The sequence below is a fragment of the Hemitrygon akajei genome, chromosome 16 (genome assembly GCF_048418815.1).
Source record: "Hemitrygon akajei chromosome 16, sHemAka1.3, whole genome shotgun sequence".
Classification (NCBI taxonomy): domain Eukaryota; kingdom Metazoa; phylum Chordata; class Chondrichthyes; order Myliobatiformes; family Dasyatidae; genus Hemitrygon; species Hemitrygon akajei.
This window is the reverse complement of record NC_133139.1, coordinates 7,199,423-7,218,808: the sequence shown is the minus strand read 5'-3', so window position 1 is coordinate 7,218,808 and position 19,386 is coordinate 7,199,423. Positions and strand designations below refer to the sequence as shown.

Below are 19,386 nucleotides of genomic sequence, written 5' to 3'. Positions count from 1 at the left end.
TGTGGAAATTGTGTTCAGAAGCTGCCAATTCTTTCTCTGCCATAGTTCCATTATTTCCACTGAGATATTCTTGGAGTGGGCACAAGAGTCTCCAAAGACACAGCTGAGCCTACACAACATCTCTGACTCTAATACCTCGATGTGCATTTAAACTATTGTAGACTTACTTAGCATAATGAGTCAGCTCTGGTTGAGCCAGTAGGTGTAACTTTCCTGAAAGGTTTTTCATTTGCCTCTTACATTGGGAGCTTCTGTTCCTTCTTTGTAAATGGTAGCACATGTAGTATACAAAGATTAAAGGTTAACTTTATTTATCACCTATACATCCAAACATAAAATTAAGAAACAAATATAAGAAAGTCTGCAGATGCTGAAAATCCAAAACAACACACACAAAATGCTGGAGGAACTCAGCAGGTCAGGCAGCATCTATGGAAAAGAATAAAGAGTCAATATTTTGGGCCAAGACCTTTCCACAGGACTGAGAAGGATGGGGAAGTTGACAGAATAAAAAGGTGGGGAGGAGGGGAAAGAAGCTAGTTGGAAGATGATAGGTGAAGCCAGGTGGGTGAGAAAGGGCTGGAGAAGAAAGAATCTGATAGGAAAGGAGAGTGGACAATAGGAGAAAGGGAAGGAGGAGGGGACCCAGTGGGAAGTAATAGGCAGGTGGAGTAAAAGGTCAGTCACAAACATGCGGAAGACTGCAGATGCTGGAAATCCACAAACACAAGATAAGCTGTTTGTGTGAATGATTAAAACAGTCTGAGGATGTGCTGGGGGCAGTCTGAAAGGGTTGACATGCTTCCAGTGCCAACATAGCATGCCCACAACTTCCTAACCCCAACCCACATGCTAACATAGCATGCCCACAACTTCCTAACCCTAAACACCTTTGGGATGTGAGAGGAAGCTGGAGCATTCAGAGGAAACGCACTTTTCTGGACGATGAGAGGTGCAGCACGGTAGCATAGTGATTCAGCATGAAGCTTGACAGATCGGGGTTCAATATCTGCCGTGACCGCATGGTTTCCTCAGGTGCTCTGATTTCCTCCCACATCCAAAGAGTTACGGGGTTGGGGTTAGTGAATTGTGTTGGAGCCAGAAGCCGCCAACACAATACTTAGACTGTGTTGGTCAATGATGTAAAGCAACGCATTTCGCTGAATTAATGGGCATGGTTCAAATAAAGCTAATCTTCATTGTATTTTCTATATCAGTTCATTCAATGTATTCATCTAGTGCAAGCTAAATTGAAATTTAAATAAATTCTTCATGAATAAGTCCATACAGAAGGAACAATGAAATATGAAAATTCCTTGCTAACCAATAACTGAAGTAATAGATTTGAACAAATATTTTTATCTTGATTCTCTTAAAAATTTGCAATCATAATATTCCTCAAACACTTTCACTCCAATAAAGTGCATTAGCAGGATCTGCATAGCAATTTTCATTGCGTTTGAGGGACCGGCCAAACGATTAAAGAAAATGAATTGTACAAGCTACTAATTAAAAAATTAATTTTTCTTGATCATCCACGTTAACATTGAGATCATTGATGAGACCCTACTAAGGACTGCAAGGACTGCCAAGAGAATCATTGGGGTTTCTCTTCACCAATTAGAGTTATTTATCAGGAATGCTGTGTACACAGGACCTTTAGCATTGTCAATGATCCCTCCCATTCATCCAACAATCTCTTTGATCCTCTACCATCAGGCAGGAGGTACTGTAGCATTAGGACAAGAACCGTTAGGATGGGAAACAGCTTCATAGTCACGAGCCTACTGAACTCACTGCCACCAGCCGGGTCTCATCATGTATGAAGCACCACCAGCTCTACAATGTTTACTTTTTAACTTGTGTCATAAATGCACCTATGTTAAGTGTCAATCTTCTGGAATATATTTTGTTATTTGTTAACTTTTTGGTGATAATATTACTTTATGTGTTAGGTGCGTGAGTTTTAACGTACTGGGTTGTGCACCTTGGTCTGGAAGAACGTTGTATTGCTTGGCAGTATACATGAATATGCTGAATGGCAATAAACTTGTACTTGAACTTGAGCTTGAGCCTTTTAGGAACCAATCAGATAACAGATTCTCCTCTAGGCCCTACCACAAAGACAGACAAAAGCAGTTCTCGATCCACCAACTAAGTCCATTCAACTTCCTCCATCCATTACTTTAACAAAGACACACCCTCCTGACTCATACTCAAACCTTTTTAACAATGGTAGCATTTCTGGTCACCTACCTGCAGCAAAGATATCAATAAGCTTGAAGGAGTACAGAGAAAATTTACAAGGGTATTACTGGTTCTTAACAACCCGAGTTACAGGGAAAGGTTGAATAGATTGGGAACTTATTCTCTGAAGCATAACAGAATGAGGGGACATTTGACAGAGGTATACAAAATTATGAGGGACATAGATAGGGTAAATGCAAGCATGTTTTTTCTACAGAGGTTGAGCAAGATGAGAACTAGAATTCATAGGTTAAGGGTGAATAGCCTCAGAATAGATGGTGTCATTTTAGAATGGAGATAAAGATGAATTTCTTCAGCCAGAGAGTGGTGAATCTATGGAACTTGTTGTCACAGGCGGCAGTGGAGGTCAAGTAATTGGATATATTTAAGGCAGAAGTTGATAGGTTCTTTATTAGTCTGGACATGAAAGTTTATGGAAAGAAGGCAGGAGATTGGGGCTAAGAGAGAAAATGGATCAGCCATGATGAAATGGTGCCCAAATGATCAGGGTCACATGAATCCATGGGAGCAAATGGTGGATGGTGGTGTAAGCAGCTGGTGCATATCACAAGTCCTGGTTATGTAAACACTGATGCCAAGCAGAAGAGTATTGACAATGGTTGGGGTCACCCGTCTTGTAAAGGCAGTGCCCAGAAGAAGGCAATGGCAAACCAACTCTGTAGAAAAATTCTGTAGAACCACCTCAGCAGAAAGACTATGAAGCTGGGCCATTTTTTCTGAGGAATGCTGCGTAAAAGATAATCATATAAAAGTTACTGCATATACATTAAATCAAGCTTAGTCTCCAACAAGAGTGTGGTCACCAAACCTGATTGACAACAATCCCCATCATTCAGTCATCCTCACTCTACGTGGTTGCTATGTGAAACCAGGAAGAAAATGGAAAGGTAATGATTTTATATCACAAACATGAAAACAATCTACAGATGCTGGAAATCCAAGTCAATGCACACAAAATACCAGAGGAATTCTGCAGGTCAGGCAGCATCTATGGAAAGGAGTAAACAGTCGATGTTTCAAGCCGAGACCCTCCATCAGGTCCTGATGAAGGTTTTATATGAAGATTCATATAAAGATTTTATATGAAGGGTCACTCATAGGAAGGGCCAGTACAATGCCTGATGGGAATAAGTGACACGTGTATCAGAACCAAGAGCAGGACAATCAACCTCCTGAGAGTGTTCCAATGTTCAATGTGATTGCGGGTGTTTCAATCTGGGCTTCAACATCTCTTTTCTTTTACATCCCCATACACTTTGAATCCCCTGCAACTTAAGTTTCTCTGAGACTCCATCATAAGTGAATTCAAAGACTCCGCATGTTTCTGGTTTCCAAGAGGACCACAACCTCACTGTAGAGTTAGGTGGCTTGCATGCCTAAATGATCTAGGGAACTACATTGGCTGGAGTCAGGACCTTGTGCTTTGGCTCTTGGTCGGGCTCTACCCATGCCAAACAGGTCAAAGGGTAGAGGCCAGACTAAGAGTGGTCCACCAATCCTTCAGATTCAGGGGTACAGCTCAGGGCTAACAATGCTGACTGGTCAAAAAAATTGTTACAGAAACAGCAATGAAGTGAAGACACTGCTGTGCTTTCTTGTTCAGGGAGGTGATATTAAGGGACCAGGTGAGGTTATCTGTGATGTGAACTCCCAGGAACATGGTGCACTTAACTCTGTCTATGGAGGATAAGTGAACATATAATTATTCTAAATCGATGACCCATTTTTCTTGAGTAGAGATAATAGCCAGAATCTTTTAGCCAGGGTAGAAATATCAAATACCAGAGGGCATAGCTTTAAGGGAGAGGAGGTACTTTAAACAGGATGTGTGGGACAAAATTTCTTAAACAGGTGCTCGCCATTGCCTTTTACAGTTTAAGATTGTTCATAGAGCCCATATGTCTAAATCTAAACTATCTCGATTCTACCCTGGCATTAGTCCGCTCTGTGATAAATGCAAGAGGGGCGTGGCCTCTCTCATCCATATGTACTGGCTCTGTCCTAGCTTGGAGAAATTCTGGAAAGATGTCTTCACTACATTATCAGGTATTCTGAATCAGCACCTAGAACCAAACCCCTTAATTGCTCTGTTCAGTTTTTGGGGCGAGACAGATTTATGTCTGGGTCCGACCAAATGCCGAACACTATCCTTTGCCTCTCTCCTGGCTAGACGCTTGATCCTCCTTAGATGGAGAGATGTTGCCCCGCCCACTCATGCGCAATGGCTTAATGATATTATGGCCTGCTTGGACCTCGAAAAAATTCATTATTCAGTTCTTAATTCGGATCTAAAGTTCCATAAGGTCTGGGGACCTTTTATCAAGTACTTTCATAACCTTCCTCTTGACTAGGGTTTTTTTTTTCTTCCTTTCGGTCCCTTGCTTTCAGCTCCCTTTTTTTTCTGGTAGTAGGCATTATTATCCTCTGTTGCTAAGTGTATTCACAGTCTGGGAGTTTGACTGTCCTGACCTATACTCTTTATATTGTGTTGTGGTCGGTCTGGAGTTGTTTTTTTTTCTTGTGTTGTGGGGCTTGGGGAGGACACTAAGCTTACTTGTCTTTAATTTGGGTGCTTTTTTGTGAAATTCTCTTCCTTTGTAGCATATTGGTATTGTATGCTTCATTTTGCACTGTATTAATGCTCCTCTTTGGGATTTGGGATTTTTAATTTGTAAAATGTTTTGAAAAACTAATTTAAAAAATTTAAAAAAAGATTTCTTAAACAGAAAGTTGTAGGTTCCTGGATATATATCATTGCTAACAAACCTGATTTTGCTTCTGATTCTGAGATGGAACCCACCTGTTTTGGATCCTTTTCCCAGAAGATATCTGCAGAATTATACTCTTCTGATCACTGTTGCAACGCGTGGTTATTTGAATTATCAACACCTTCCTGCCAGCTTGAACCAGTCTGGCCATTCTCGTCTGACCCTCTCTTATTAAGAAGACATTTTCACCCACAGCACTGCTGCTCACTGAATGTTTTTAGTTTACCGCACCATTCTCTGTAAATTCTAGAAACTGTTGTGTGTGAAAATCCCAGGAGATCAGCAGTTTCAAAGATACTCAAACCAGTCTATCTGACACCAACAATCATTCCAGAGTCAAAGTCACTTAGATCATATTTCTTCCCCATTCTGATTGCACAGCAAATGAACCTTTTGACCATGCCTACATTTTTTTATGTATTGAGCTGCCGGCACATGATCGTCTGATTAGATATTTGTACAGTACAAGCAGGTGTACTGGAGTACCTAATAGAGTAGCCACAGTGTATACTTATTATTGTAAATTATATATTTGCACTGCTTTTAAATAGATGTATGTACATAAGTAGTGCAAAAAAGAGAGAGCAAAATGGTGAGGAGGTATTCATGGATGCATGGACAGTTCAGAAATCTGATGGCAGAGGAGAAGCTGTTCCTACAACTTCTTAGCTAAATTCCTTTGCTTACCAAGCGAGGCAGTTGGTGACAGCATATCTGATGTGCTGCAATAAACTGGGGTGCATTAAACATCTTGGTACTTGTGGTGCCGCAGCCTCTGTGCTAAGCTGTTGCATTTGCCGAGATAATTCACCCTGGTATGAGGTTCAAACTCTCAGCTTTCTGAGGAGTGCTGTCATCTGAGTGAATACTGATAAGAAAACCACATTGCACCTAGGATCTGTTGACATTAGAGCAAGGGATGAGATAACAAATCTAACTTGAACCTCCATCATTTCTCTTTCAACAAATAATTTCATTGAAAATCTGCTGTGCAAATTTTTTTCTGCTATAACCAAACTAAAAACATCATCCCGTTGTAGACACAAATAAGATACAATCAAAGTTTGATGTTCATACATCAGGATTGTAGAATTATCCATTTTACCCAGGCTCTCAAGGCTCAAATCAGTCATGACTTTGTCCCATACTCTTAAACAACAATGTATGTTGTTAAAGGATTAGAAGCAGTTCTTTCAGATAAGAAGTGATGTGCAACATGCAAAGTAAATAATTTATAAAGCTGGAGTATAAAATGAATTACAAAGATTAAACTAGAAATTCTGCTCCTGGTACTATTACAGTTTTGGGTTGAGCTTGCTAAACTACTGGGCAGCATGTTAGTGCCGCGGTTTACAGTGCTTGGGGTTCAACCTCCACTGCTTGTCTGTAAGGGTACAAAGATTCGAAGTATGTATGCAGTTTACAACCCTGAGATTCGTCTTCCCACAGACACTCATGAAACAAAGAAACACCACGGAACATGTTCAAAGAAAACATCAAACACCTAACACGCAAAAAAAGGAAAAATCACACAAACGGCAAAAAATGAGCAAATTAGCACACAGAATATTAAACATCAAAACGTAGAATTTTTACGTTCTCCTTGTGACTGTGTGGGTTTCTTCCAATGTTCAAAGACATACAGGTTAGGGTTAGGGTTAGTAAGTTGTGAGCGTGCAATGTTGGCGATGGAAGCACGGCAACAACTGAGGGCTGCCCCAGCACATCCTGTAGTGGTAATAACAGGTATATAACCAGAGGCATGTTCCTAAGTGAAATGCACATGTTCCTCTGAGGAAACGTGCCACCGCCTGAGGCACCAGAATGAGTGCCAGCCCGGTTGTGATCTCCATGCCTTCACTCATCTCATCACAAGATTTCGCTCCTGCTTTCCACAGGCAGGATTTCCTTGAACACAATGCTTTTCACTGTATGTTTCAATGTCCAGTACTGTGCAAAAGTCTTAGGCACATGTAAAAAGATTCTGTAAAGCAAAGATGCTTTCAAAAATAATGTAAAGTTTCTAAATATCAAAAAGTTTACTATAAAGAACAGTACAGTAAAAAAAACTAAATCAAATTAATTTTGGTGTGACCACCATTGCCTTTAAAACTGCATCAATTCTCTCAGGTACACTGCCATGCAGTTTTATAAAATAATCAGCTGGTAGCTTGGAGAACTTGCCACAGTTCTTCTACAGACTTTGGCTGTCTTGCTTACTTCTTTCTCTCCAGGTAATCCCTGACAATTCTGCTCTTATATTAATGGTCTTTTGGAGATGATGTTGAGATCAGGGCTCTTTGGATGCTATACCATCTGAAACCATATTAAAAATCTAGAGAGCCTAAGAGTTTTTCACAGTACATGTGACAGATAGCATTAATCTTTAAAGAGTGACATAGTTTCAAAGAGAGTACTTTCAAAGAGTGTGACTAGACTCTTTGAATTATGTCTGTTTCTGCTCCAACGACTATTAAGTACCATAAGGAGTCCACTAAACTATTGCCTTTCCAATCCAAATGGCCAGATTGCAAAGATTAAACAAAATTAACAGACAATTGCGAGAGTTTCAAATAATTGGGATTGATCTTGATATAATTTAGTCCCAGCGCACTGTGACATTTCAGAACCATTTGAGCATTTTGTTTTACTTGCAGTTTTAAACACCATTTCAATCAGTCAATTGATTACCGCCCTAGATCTCAGTGTTGCCCAGTATATTAAACGCTACCACAGTCGGCTAATTGGGAATCCAGATGTGGGATTTGCAGTCCTGATTAGGAAATGGAAAATGAGTCCTAAACATTACTGTCCGTGTGATCACAGTACTTAGATTCCAACAATTCTTTGTATTTGTTCATTAAGTGGTATGAGGAAAAGCGGATTAGGCAGGTGTTTATTGATTATCTTCACTGCTCAATGCTGGGAGATGTTTGTTAAGTAAATAGCCACATTCATCTGTAGTTAGTGTGTGAATGCCAGTATTTTCTGGTAAGGTTGTCACAGTGTAGACACCTGTGGCTAGCCATCAGATTCCATTAGACAGTACTGTTGTCAATTGTTATCCTATAGGAATGTGTGCATTTATCGAAAAACAACTAATATGCAGTACTGTGCAAAACTGTTAGACATATATATATATATATATATATATATATATATAGAGAGAGAGCTAGGGTGCCATTGAGTTCTGCACAGAGCTGTAGTAATTGTATGTATTGCACTGCACTGCTACTGCAAAAATAAATAAAGTTCAATACATATGTGAGTGATGATAAACCTGAGTCTGATATGGGTTTCTATTGTGGACTGAGAGTGGGAAGGGGACAGGGAGAGGGGAAGGAGTGGGAAGCATCAGAGAGACATTCTGTAATGATCAATAAACCAATTGTTTGGAATCAAATAACCTTGCCTGGTGTTTCAGGGCTGGGTGTGTCTGCACCCCCCAATCTCCCTGCCCTTGGCGCTCCTCTGCCACCTGTCCTACACCCCTCCCATGGCATTCCATCCTCACCATTCCCAACAGCCTTCGCTCCCGCCAGATTTACAAACTTGCTTTCCACTCCACATTGACAAATACAATACTGTGCAAGAGTCTGAGGCACCCTAGGTATATATGTGTATATATAGCTAAGACTTTTGATCAGTACGTTACTCTATATACAGTATTTCTTATTGTAATTTACAATATATTTTATATATTGAACTGTATTGCTGCTGCAAAACAGCAAATTTCACCACATATGTCAGTGATAATAAACCTGATTCTGATTCTGAAATATCCCCATTTGGCTTTTCTCTGGAATCTGAATGGATGTCAGAGCTGTTCTGGGACCCATTCGTCTCCTCGTTTTGCTCTACATTAGCCAATACTTGGAAATAACACTCATGTGTCAGTGAGCTGTGGTGCTTGTGGATATTTCTCAGCAGTGATGATAGGATTACAACGTGTGAGCTGATGTCTTTGAGATGAGCTGTTGCAGTCAATGGCCTGGATAATCAGAGACCCACAGCAAAAGGCGGAAAAGCCTGAGTATCCCAATCAATGGTTATATCTCAGCAAAAGTCATTAAAACAACTGGTCGCTAACCGTACTGCTGTCTGTGGGACCGTGGGGTAGATAACTGAGTGGTTGCTGTGTTTCTTCCAGGTACAATAATGGCCACTTGTCAATGTATTTACTGACATTTGAATTCATTGAAATATTTAGAATTTTATTTAAAGATGTTGGTTGTCCGTCATACCCGACAATGACAGGAAACCTGTGCAAGAGAGTTTTTAAAGTAGAAGAATCATTGCACTGGGGCAGTTCCACTCTCTCGACCTTGGAGGTCCAGGTCCAGTGGTACAAACAAGCATCACAAACAGGGGTCTTCGTCGGTTTCAGTGGATGACCATGACTTCCTCTGTGTTTTGTCATGCCCTTCACTCTCCAAAAGGCGTTGCAGAACCACCTTCCTGGCCGTTGCATCTCACTGTAGATCTCATCTGCCCAGTTCTCCAGAGCTGTCTTCACACACCAGGACAGGTATGTCCCTGTCTCACCAAGGTATGAGACCCATTGGCTACCCTCAACTGATTCAGCTCGCCTGTCAAAGTGGTGTACCTTGTATGACCACTGTCGTATGCAGGCAGCTACTTGGAGCCACAGGTCAGAGCTGAGTGTCCAATGGGGACCAAAGGTGAATGAGCTGCCCTGGAATGGACATGTCAAGACCCTTCAGCAGAGGTGCTACCACCCCTCCCTGGACACCCCATACACCATTTTATTTAAAGATACAGCACCTTAACAGAGTGGTCCGGCTCAATGAGTCCACGCTTCCCAATTACACACATGTGGCCAATTAACCTACCAACACATGAATCTTTGGATTAGGGGAGGACAGCCAAGCACCCAGAGGAAACCCACCAGGTCATGGGAAGAACACTTCACAGACAGTGGCAGAAATGAATCCGGGTCGCTGGCACTGTAATGGCATTACACTGCCGTGACGCCCAAATCTATTCTGAGTATGTATATGATACTCCGTAAATGCTTGTTTTTGTGCATAGCATACACTTCCCCACTGCTATCAGACTTCTGAACCCATCACTACTTTCTCACCCTCTCATTAATGGTCCTGCCAAGTTCTCAGACTGTCAATTCTATCTCTTCCAGTTACTCAGTTTAGCATTTCTTTTTGCACCACCACAGACTGCCTGAAGCCCCACCCTATCATTGAGCACATCTACATGGAGCACTGCCTCAAGAAAGCAGCATCCATTATCAAGGACCCCCACCATCCAGGCCATGCTCTCTTCTCACTACTACCACTTGGCAGGAGGTACAGGAGCCTCAGGATCCACATCACCAGCTTCAGGAACAGCTATTATCCCTCTACCAGGAGGCTCTTGAACCATCGTGGATAACTTCACTCACCTCAACACTGAGATGATTCCACATCCTATGGACTCACTTTCAAGGACTCTACAACACATGTTCTCAGTATTATTTTTTAATTGCACAATTTGTCCTCTTTTGCACATTGTTTGTTTATATATAAGTTTTTGATAAGTTCTATTGTATTTTTTTATTTTCCTGTATATACCTGCAAGAAAATTAATCTCAAGCATGTGGTAACATATGTGTACTTTGATAATAAATTGACTTTGAGTCGTTGCTCAATTTTGTTGATTTGTGCCTGCCGTTGTATTTATTATTCCCATGTATATTGTTTACTCTGGGAGTTTCAAGCACACAAGGAATTTCATTGCACCCTTGTGTATATGACAATAAAGTTATCTGAATCTGAATCTGATCTGGGTCACATGTTTCGTGTATCCAGCTGAGGAAGAATGGGAAAAAAAGCAGTATTCATTCAATCGGAATTTGCCTGGAATGAAGCGTTATATTTATGAAGATAAACTTGATAAGTTTGGAATGTTTTCATCAGCACTGATTAGCAGATAACCCGATTGATGTTTTCAAGATTATGGAGGGTTATAATAAGGTTAATAACTGATAATGGGATGAAAAACTCATGAGAGTTAAAACAAAGGGCAAACAAGAACAAATTAATGTAAAAGACTGTTAGAATCTGGAACTCAGTGTCATGGGCTGTTGAAGCAGCCAGTAAATAATTTTAATAGGAAAATGATTACTTATAAAAAGGAAAATTGGCACAAAAGGGAAATGTTCAACTGTAAAGAGACAGTACACTGTTTAGGGCATAACAATGTAATGAGCAAAGGGATTCTGGGGTGCAAGTTCATAGCTCCCTGAAAGTGGCATACAGAGGTTGATAGAGTTGTTAAGAAGGCATACAGTATACTTGCCTTTATTAGTCGAGGCATTGAGTTCAAAAGTCAGGAAGTTGTGTTGCAGCTTTATAAAGCTCCAGTTAGATCATATCTAGTGCATTACATAGCATTCTGGTTGCTCCCATTACAGGAAGAATGCCCAGGCTTTGGAGGGGTACAGAAGAGGTTTACCAGGATGTTGCCTGGAATACAGGGCATGTGCTATAATGAGAGTTTGGAAAAACTTGGGTTGTTTTCTCTGGAGGGGTGGAAGCTGAGGAGAGATCTGACAGAAGTTTATAATAATATGAGAGGCATAGAGTAGACAGACAGTATAATTTTCCCAGGGTTGAAATGTCTAATATGAGAGGGTGTGCATTTAAGGTGAAGGGGGGGGGAATTTCAAAGGAGATATGAGGGGCAAGTTTTTTACACAGAGTGGTGGGTGCCTGGATTGGTCTGCCTGGGGTGGTGGTAGAGACAGACTTCTGAGAGACATTGAGATAGGAACATGAATGACAGGCAGACAGTCAGACATACTTTATTGATCCCAAGGGAAATTGGGTTTTGTTACAGTCGCACCAACCAAGAGTAGTGTAGAAATATAGCAATATAAAACCATAAATAATTAAATAATAAGTAAATTATGCCAAGTGTAAATTAGTCCAGGACCAGCCTATTGGCTCAGGGTGCCAATGTGAGGGAAATGGAAGGATATGGGTGCTGTGTAGGCATGAAGAGATTAGTTTAGTTAGCCACGAGATTGCTACTTGAGTAAGCATAGTATTGTGGGCCGAAGGGCCTGTTCTGGTGTTGTTCTATGTTCTATGGGCTGAAGGAGCAAAAGTGGCTTGAACAATGCTGCAAAAAATCCACACTATCAATTTTTTTGATTTGAATAGTTGGATGGCTGATTTAATAAATGTTGATATTAATTTAATAATCATGGCACCTTCCATCACTGTAGGACATATTGCCTGATTATAAATATCAGAATTACATAGAACATAGAAGAGGACAGCATAAAAACTATGGCCCTTAGGCCCATGAGGTCTATGACAAAAGCAATGCCAAATTAAATCTCTTCTTTTAACCCCATTCCCTGTGTATTCACGTGTCTAACAGCCTCTTAAAAACATACACACAATATCCTGGAGCAGTTCAGCAGGTCAGGCACCATCAATGTAAATTAATAAACAGTTGACATTTGGGCCGAGACCCTTCATCAAGACTGGAAATGAAGAGGCAAGATGTCAGAATAAAAAAGTGGGGTTTGGGGAAGCAGGCTAGCTAGAAAGTGATAGGCAAAGCCAGGTGGATGGGAAAGGTAAAGGGCTGCAGAAAAAGGTATCTTGGGAGAAAGGGAAAGAGGAGGGGCACCGGGGGAGGTGATAGGCAGGTGAGATGAAGTGAAGAGGTAAGAGGGCAGCTAGAGTGGGGGATGGAAGAAGAGGGAAGGGGGAGGGGTAATTACTGGAAGTTAGACAAATCGATGTTCATACCATCAGGTAAGGGGCTAGAGTGGGGAATAAAACAATAGAGGGGAGGCGGGGGAAACATTTTGTTACTTGAAGGAGAAATCGATGTTCATACCATTAGGTTGGAGGCTACCCGGATGGAAAATAAGGTGTTGCTCCTCCATTATGGGGTGGCCTCATCGTGGCCCAAGAGGAGACCAGGGACCTACATGTTGGAACAAGAAAGGGAATTGGAATTAAAATGTTTGGCCACTGGGAAGTTCCACCTTTGGTGGATGGGCTGTTAAACAACTGTTTCCACACCAGCCCTAGCACCTGGTTCCAGGTACCCACCACTCTGTATAAGAGACTTGCCCCACTCATCTTCTTTAAACTTTTCTCCTCTCACTTCAAAAGCATGTACTCCAGTACTTGACATTTCTACCCTGAGAAAATGATTCTGACTGCCTATCTCATCAATGCCTCTCATAATGTCCGCCCCTGACATCCCAGAGAAAAAAGACGGTTTCTCCTATCTTTCCTTATAGTATTATGGCAAACTCCTGTTGGATTTCATCAAGTTTGAGTCAGAATTGGAATCAAGTTTATTATCACTGACATATGTCATGCAGCAGCAGAACCGTGCAAGACATTAAGAATATAAGTTACAGTAAAAATATATTAAAAATTAAAAAGCAATATAAAAAGAAAGCAAAGCCTGGGGTAGTATTTATGGGTTTGTGGGTTGTCTATTAGTACATGGTGCACCTCACCCATTTGGCATCTGAGTACCAGCACAATTGCTCAGAGCAGGGATTCCCAACCTCTTTTATGCCATGGACCCCCACAATTAACCAAGGGGTCTGTGGATCCCAGGCAGGAGGCATTGGCTTAGAAAATTAAGAGAAGTCAGTGCCCATATGCAGCATACTGAGACAACCCTCAGCCCTGGGTTGATGATGATAAGCTATATTTTGACCAGATAAATGGCCAGATGCTGCAAGAGAATGACTGGCCACACTTACTGATACTACAATTACCATAATTGAATCTTAAGGACCCTGGAGGAAAAGGGGAGGTGTGGGCTCACTACTGAGCAGAAAATTATCTACACACTTGGTATGGTTGCAAGACAACATTAAACCAGGCTATTCTGTACCTTTGGGCTCATATTTAGAATCCTAAAGCATTTCCACCATCAAGAATACGATGGAATCAACTTCTCCAGCAGGTGGTAAACATGTAGAACTCATCACCACAGAATGTGGATGAAGCCAAGCACTAAAAGGAATTGGGTATAGTTATTCATCATTATGTGTTGTGTCCTATGATGTGGACAATCATAATCTTATCCATGAGCACGATTGTTTTGGGCAAATGTTTCTACAGAAGTTCAAAGTTCACATATGTCACCTTATACAATACTGAGATTAATTTTCTTGAGGACATACTCAATAAATCTATAGAATAATAACCATAACAGAATCAATGAAAGACTGCCCAACTAGGGCATTCAATCAGAGTGCAGAAGGCATCAACGGTGCAAATACAAAAAGAAGAAAAGATAATAATAATAAATAAATAAGCTAAAGGTATCGAAAATATGAGATGAAGAGTCCTTGAAAGTGAGTCCATTGGTTATGGGAACCTTCGAACGATGGGGCAAGTGAAGCTGAGTGAAATTATCCCCTTTGGTTCAAGAGCCTGATGGTTGAGGGATAGTAACGATTCCTGAATCTGGAAGGGTGGACTCTTCTTCCTGATGGTGTCAGAGAGAAGAGAGCATGGCCTGGGTGGTGGGGATCCTTGATGATGGATGCTGCTTTCCTGCGATAGTGTTTCCAGTAGGTGTGCTCAATGGTCAGGAAAGTTTTAATTGTGATGAACTGGGCCGTATCCACTACTTTTTGTAGGACTTTCTGTTCAAGGAGATTGGTGTTTCCATAGCAGGCTGTGATACAGCCAGTCAATGCATTCTCCACTGCACATCTATAGAAGTTTGTCAAAATTTCAAATCTCATGCTGATTCTTTGCAAACTCCGAAGGAAGCAAAGGTTCTGCCATGATTGCACTTAAGTGCTGGGCTCAGGAGAGGCCCTCCAAAATAATAACACCTAGGAATTCAAAGTTGCTAACCCTCTCCACCTCAGCAAGACCAAGGAACTGATTATAGACTTCATGACAAGGAAACCAGAGGTCCATAAACAAGTCTTCATCGGAGGATCCAAATCTTCCATACCCTTCAACCATCAGGCTCTTGAACCAAAGAGGATAACTTCACTTGCTTCATCATTGGAATGTTCCCACAACCTACGGACTCACTTTCAAGGACTCTTTATCTCATGTTCTCAATATTTATTACTTATTTATTTATTACTATTTCTTCTTTTTGCATTTGCATAGCTTGTGGCCTTTTGCACTCTGGATGAACATGCTAGTTGGGCAGTCTTTCATTAATCTGTTGTGGTTATTATTCTATAGATTTATTGAGTGTGCCCACAAGAAAATGAATCTCACTGTTGTATATGGTGACACATGTACTTTGAACTTTGAACGAAGGGTGATTTGATAAAGGTATACAAAACTATGAGGTGTATAAACAGGGTAAATGCAAGCAGGCTTCTTCCACAGAGATTGGGTGAGACTAGAACTAGAGGTCATAGATTAAAGGTAAAAGGTGAAATATTTAGGGGGACCATGAGGGAGAACTTCTTCCCTCAGAAAGTGGTGAGAGTGTGGAACGAGCTGCCAGCGGAAGTGGTGAATGTAGGTTTTATGTGAATATTTAAGAGAAATTTGGAAAAGGGTAGGGTTTTGGAAGGCTATCGTTTGGGTACAGGTCCATGAGACTAGGCAGAATAATAGTTCAGCATGGACTAGAAGGGCATGGTTTTGTGCTGTGGTATTCTACGACTCTCTGAAATGTAGTACTGTTGGATGGCAGCAATCTCAACCAGAGCCACCTTGTAAACAATACGAAGGAGAATGAATTAACTGTTTTTTGATCATGAATGTTCAGGGAAGAATAATAGTCAGAAGTCTTTGTGAAGCCATGATTTGTGCAGTAATTTAATTTCAAGGAAATAGTAATCTAATTGTAAAATTGCAGATTTATTCTGAGTTTTACAAGAGTCCACCAGCTTTTCCAAGTCATTTAGGTCTGATGAGCTTGAGCTAATATAGAAGGGACTCCAGGCACGCACATTGGCTCACACCATCCATCCCCCTTCTTCTACTGTGATGTGACCATCCATCAACACCCCGTACACCCTGCATCCTGTGACTTCAACTTCCCGCGCTTCTCTCCCTCGTGATCTTCCTTCCTGGAGATCTGGAAAGCTGATAGCAGAAATGCCAGGATGAATAAGGGAATATCCTTGTTCTGCGCATGGCCTGTTTAGTAGCAACACCTTGCACTTGTGTACTATTTAAACTTTCAGTCCAAGTTCAAATTTATTGTCATTCAACCATACACATATCTATCACCAAATGAAACAAAATTCCTCCGGACCAAGGTGCAAAACATAGTACATATAACTGACACACATAACACATAAAGTAATATTATCAGAAATAAATTAACAAATAATAAAGTGCATTTATGACACAAGTTAAAAAGTATATAGTATAACGCTGCGGGCACTTCATGAGCCCTGGGTGGGGGCAGGGAGTTCGGTAGTTTCACAGCCTGGGGGAAGAAGCTGCTTCCCATTCTGTCAGTTATTGTCCTAATGCCTCATGTCACCTCCTGCCTGATGGTAGGGGGTCAAAGAGATTGTTGGTCGGATGGGCGGATCATTGACAATACTAAGGGCCCTGTATAGATAGATAGATAGATAGATAGATAGATACTTTATTCATCCCCATGGGGAAATTCAACTTTTTTTTTCCAATGTCCCATACACTTGTTGTTGCAAAACTAATTACATACAATATATGCAGCAGTCCTGATAAAATTCTCAGATGAGTGGGAGAGAGACTCTGATAATCCTTTCAGTGGTGCTCGCAATCCTTTGTAGGGGCTTGCGGTCAGATGCCATGCAGTTCCTTGGGACATATGGAGGTGAATCATAGAACATAGAACATTACTGCACAGTACAGGCCATTCGGCCCACGACATTGTGCCAACCTTACAACATACTCTAAGATCTATCTAACGGTCTTCCCTCCCACGCAGCCCTCTCAGCTTTCTTGTTTTCCTTTAAATTAGTTTTATGTTTTGGAGTTACAAAACATAAAAGTGGCCACGATTAAGTTCAAAATGAACCCCAGATGACTACCTACCTGTTGAAGTGCAGCAAGATGCTCAAGTTTTTAAAAAGCACAGCAAGGAGGTTCAGTTAAAAAAGCTCAACCTGCAAAAGGAAAGAAGATCCAAGTTTTTTAAAAGGCAGAAAACGGAAGAATTAACAGATACCTATCATGCAGTGCTGTGAAGGTGCAGAAGTTAACATTGTGCCAGAGCATAAACCTAGGAGGCTCTGCAAATGCTGGAAATCAAGAGCAAAGCAGAATACTGGAAAATTCAGCAAGTCAGATGGTATTTACCACCAGAATCTTGATGAAGCGCCTCACCTTAAAACATCGACTGTCTATTCCTCCCCACAGATGCTGCCTGACTGCTGAGTTCCTCCAGTATTTTGTGAGCGTTGCTTTGGATTTCCAGCATCTGCAGAATTTCCCATATTTATGATGTGCTCCTCTATTTTTCTATCATCCATGTACCTACCTAGGAATTTCTTAAATGTCTCTAATGTATCTGCCTCTACCACTATCCCTGGCAGAGTGTTCCATGCAGCCACCACTGTGTAAAACATTTACCTCTGATATCCCCCCATCCCCCTCAAATCACCTTAAAACTATGCTCCCTCAGCTAGCCTTGTTAATGAGAGAGGAGAATGGCCAGGCCAGTTCAAGCTGACAGGAAGGCAACAGTAACTCAAATAACCACACATTGCAACAGTGGTGCGCAGAAGAGCATCTCTGAACATACAACACATTGATCCATGGGGTGGATGGGCTGCAGCAGGAAAAGACCACAAGCATACAGGCAGTAGCCACTTTATTTGGTACAGGAGGTACCTAATAAAATGGTCACTGAGTGTACTCACTCCCTTAAAAAGTGTCTAGGGAATTTAATATTTAAAATCGGCCTCTTTGACCAAGCAACACCCAATTCAGTGTATCACTGGGATATCAGGCTTCTCATCTTAAGGGAGGGATTGACCTTTGGTTGACTGGGAGCTGTGGCTGAGCCAAGAGAACACATCTATCTACAGTCAACACATTAAACGTTGCAACCTTGACCTCTAAACCATCACTTCAGCTGTCCAATCTCTCTAATTTGCTTATTATGGCATCTTTTGATGTTCTAAGACTGGATTTTAGCTCTTTCTGTTATTCAATTACTTCCTTTGTGATAGCTTTCATAGTCTAATTTTAGAACCCCCTCTGTAAAAAAACGCTTTGCCTTTTAACTTTTATCTTAATATTCATAACCATCAACAAATAACATTTAAACATCACTTGTGATTCGTTCACCGAATCTAAAATATTTATTTACTGTTATTTATTGGTACCGTGTTTTCGCACTTTGGAAATGTTTCGTTTTAAATGAAACGTGACCACTAAATTGTGGGCAAAATTATGTGGTTATCCTGTTATACCAGTCTAACTTACACAAGACTTTAGCAGCTAGTGCTGAGGGAAATGCGAAGATTTCCGATTAGCCTCCAATGCCGATGTTCAGAATGCCACACGCTAAATGGCGTGTTTGCTTGTGATATTTACTTTTTGCGTATCTGAAACGTGGGTGTTGTGTAAAATACACGGCACATAAGCCGAATGATAAGACCAACTAAGTTTCGAACCATTAAAAATTACAAGTGTGTGTGTGTGTGTGTGTGTGTACGTGAAGATGATTCTTCTCGCCCTGAGTGATCCTGTCACGCTGCTTTAGAGAGGGGGATGTCTGATCAGCTAACGTCTAGATACCTTGAGGCTTCATATGCGCAGAACACATACACACAAGAAAATTAATTCACAATTTAGTTCGGCCCGCACTCGGAACGCTGCAGCGTCTGATTCGTCAGTAAGCAGGACATCGGAGAAGACTTGGAGGCGCTCCAGCTAAACGATGACATCACCGCCATTCCAAAGTCCTGCTCCAACGAGCTCCGTTTCCTTTTCCTGCGAAACATCAGCGCAACATTGCCGGCGTTTTGGGCTGGGATGGGACGCCAGTTTGCACTCGGGACTTCGCCACCACTTGGCGTGAACGCCGCGGAACGATCAATGGCCGTGATGTTTAACATTGCCGCACTTAAAGCACGGTGCAGAAATAAAATGGGCTATCACTCCACCCGCCCTCCTCCTCCCTTCCACAGCCTCCCCTCCCCTCACTCTCAACTCCCGTGGACGGGCTTCCCACCGCCCGAGAGCAGCGCCACGGACACGGACACGGACGCCGCCACGAGGGCGGGCGCGCGAGGCCCCTGGGCCAACCCCCCAGCCAATCAGCGACCCGGACGCCGGCCGATTGGATGCAATCGCGTCACTACAATGGGCGGTCCTGCCCTTCTGATTGGCCGCTCGGGCGCACCGCCTGTCACTCA

At 41.7% G+C, this 19,386-nt stretch overlaps 1 long non-coding RNA gene across 3 annotated transcripts; it reads right to left on the bottom strand.

Moving 5' to 3' along the window:
- Positions 1-10,036: 10,036 nt before the first annotated feature.
- LOC140739723 (uncharacterized) lies at positions 10,037-19,164 on the bottom strand. Of its 3 annotated transcripts, XR_012101727.1 has the most exons (4): positions 18,767-19,164; positions 17,057-17,127; positions 12,909-12,998; positions 10,037-10,861 (listed from the first exon to the last, which is right to left on the bottom strand). It is a non-coding gene; the product is annotated as an uncharacterized lncRNA (long non-coding RNA). The 3 variants fall into 3 exon arrangements; XR_012101726.1 differs by having other exon boundaries at positions 10,037-12,998; XR_012101725.1 differs by lacking the exons at positions 10,037-10,861; positions 12,909-12,998 and adding an exon at positions 15,874-16,111.
- Positions 19,165-19,386: the final 222 nt, after the last annotated feature.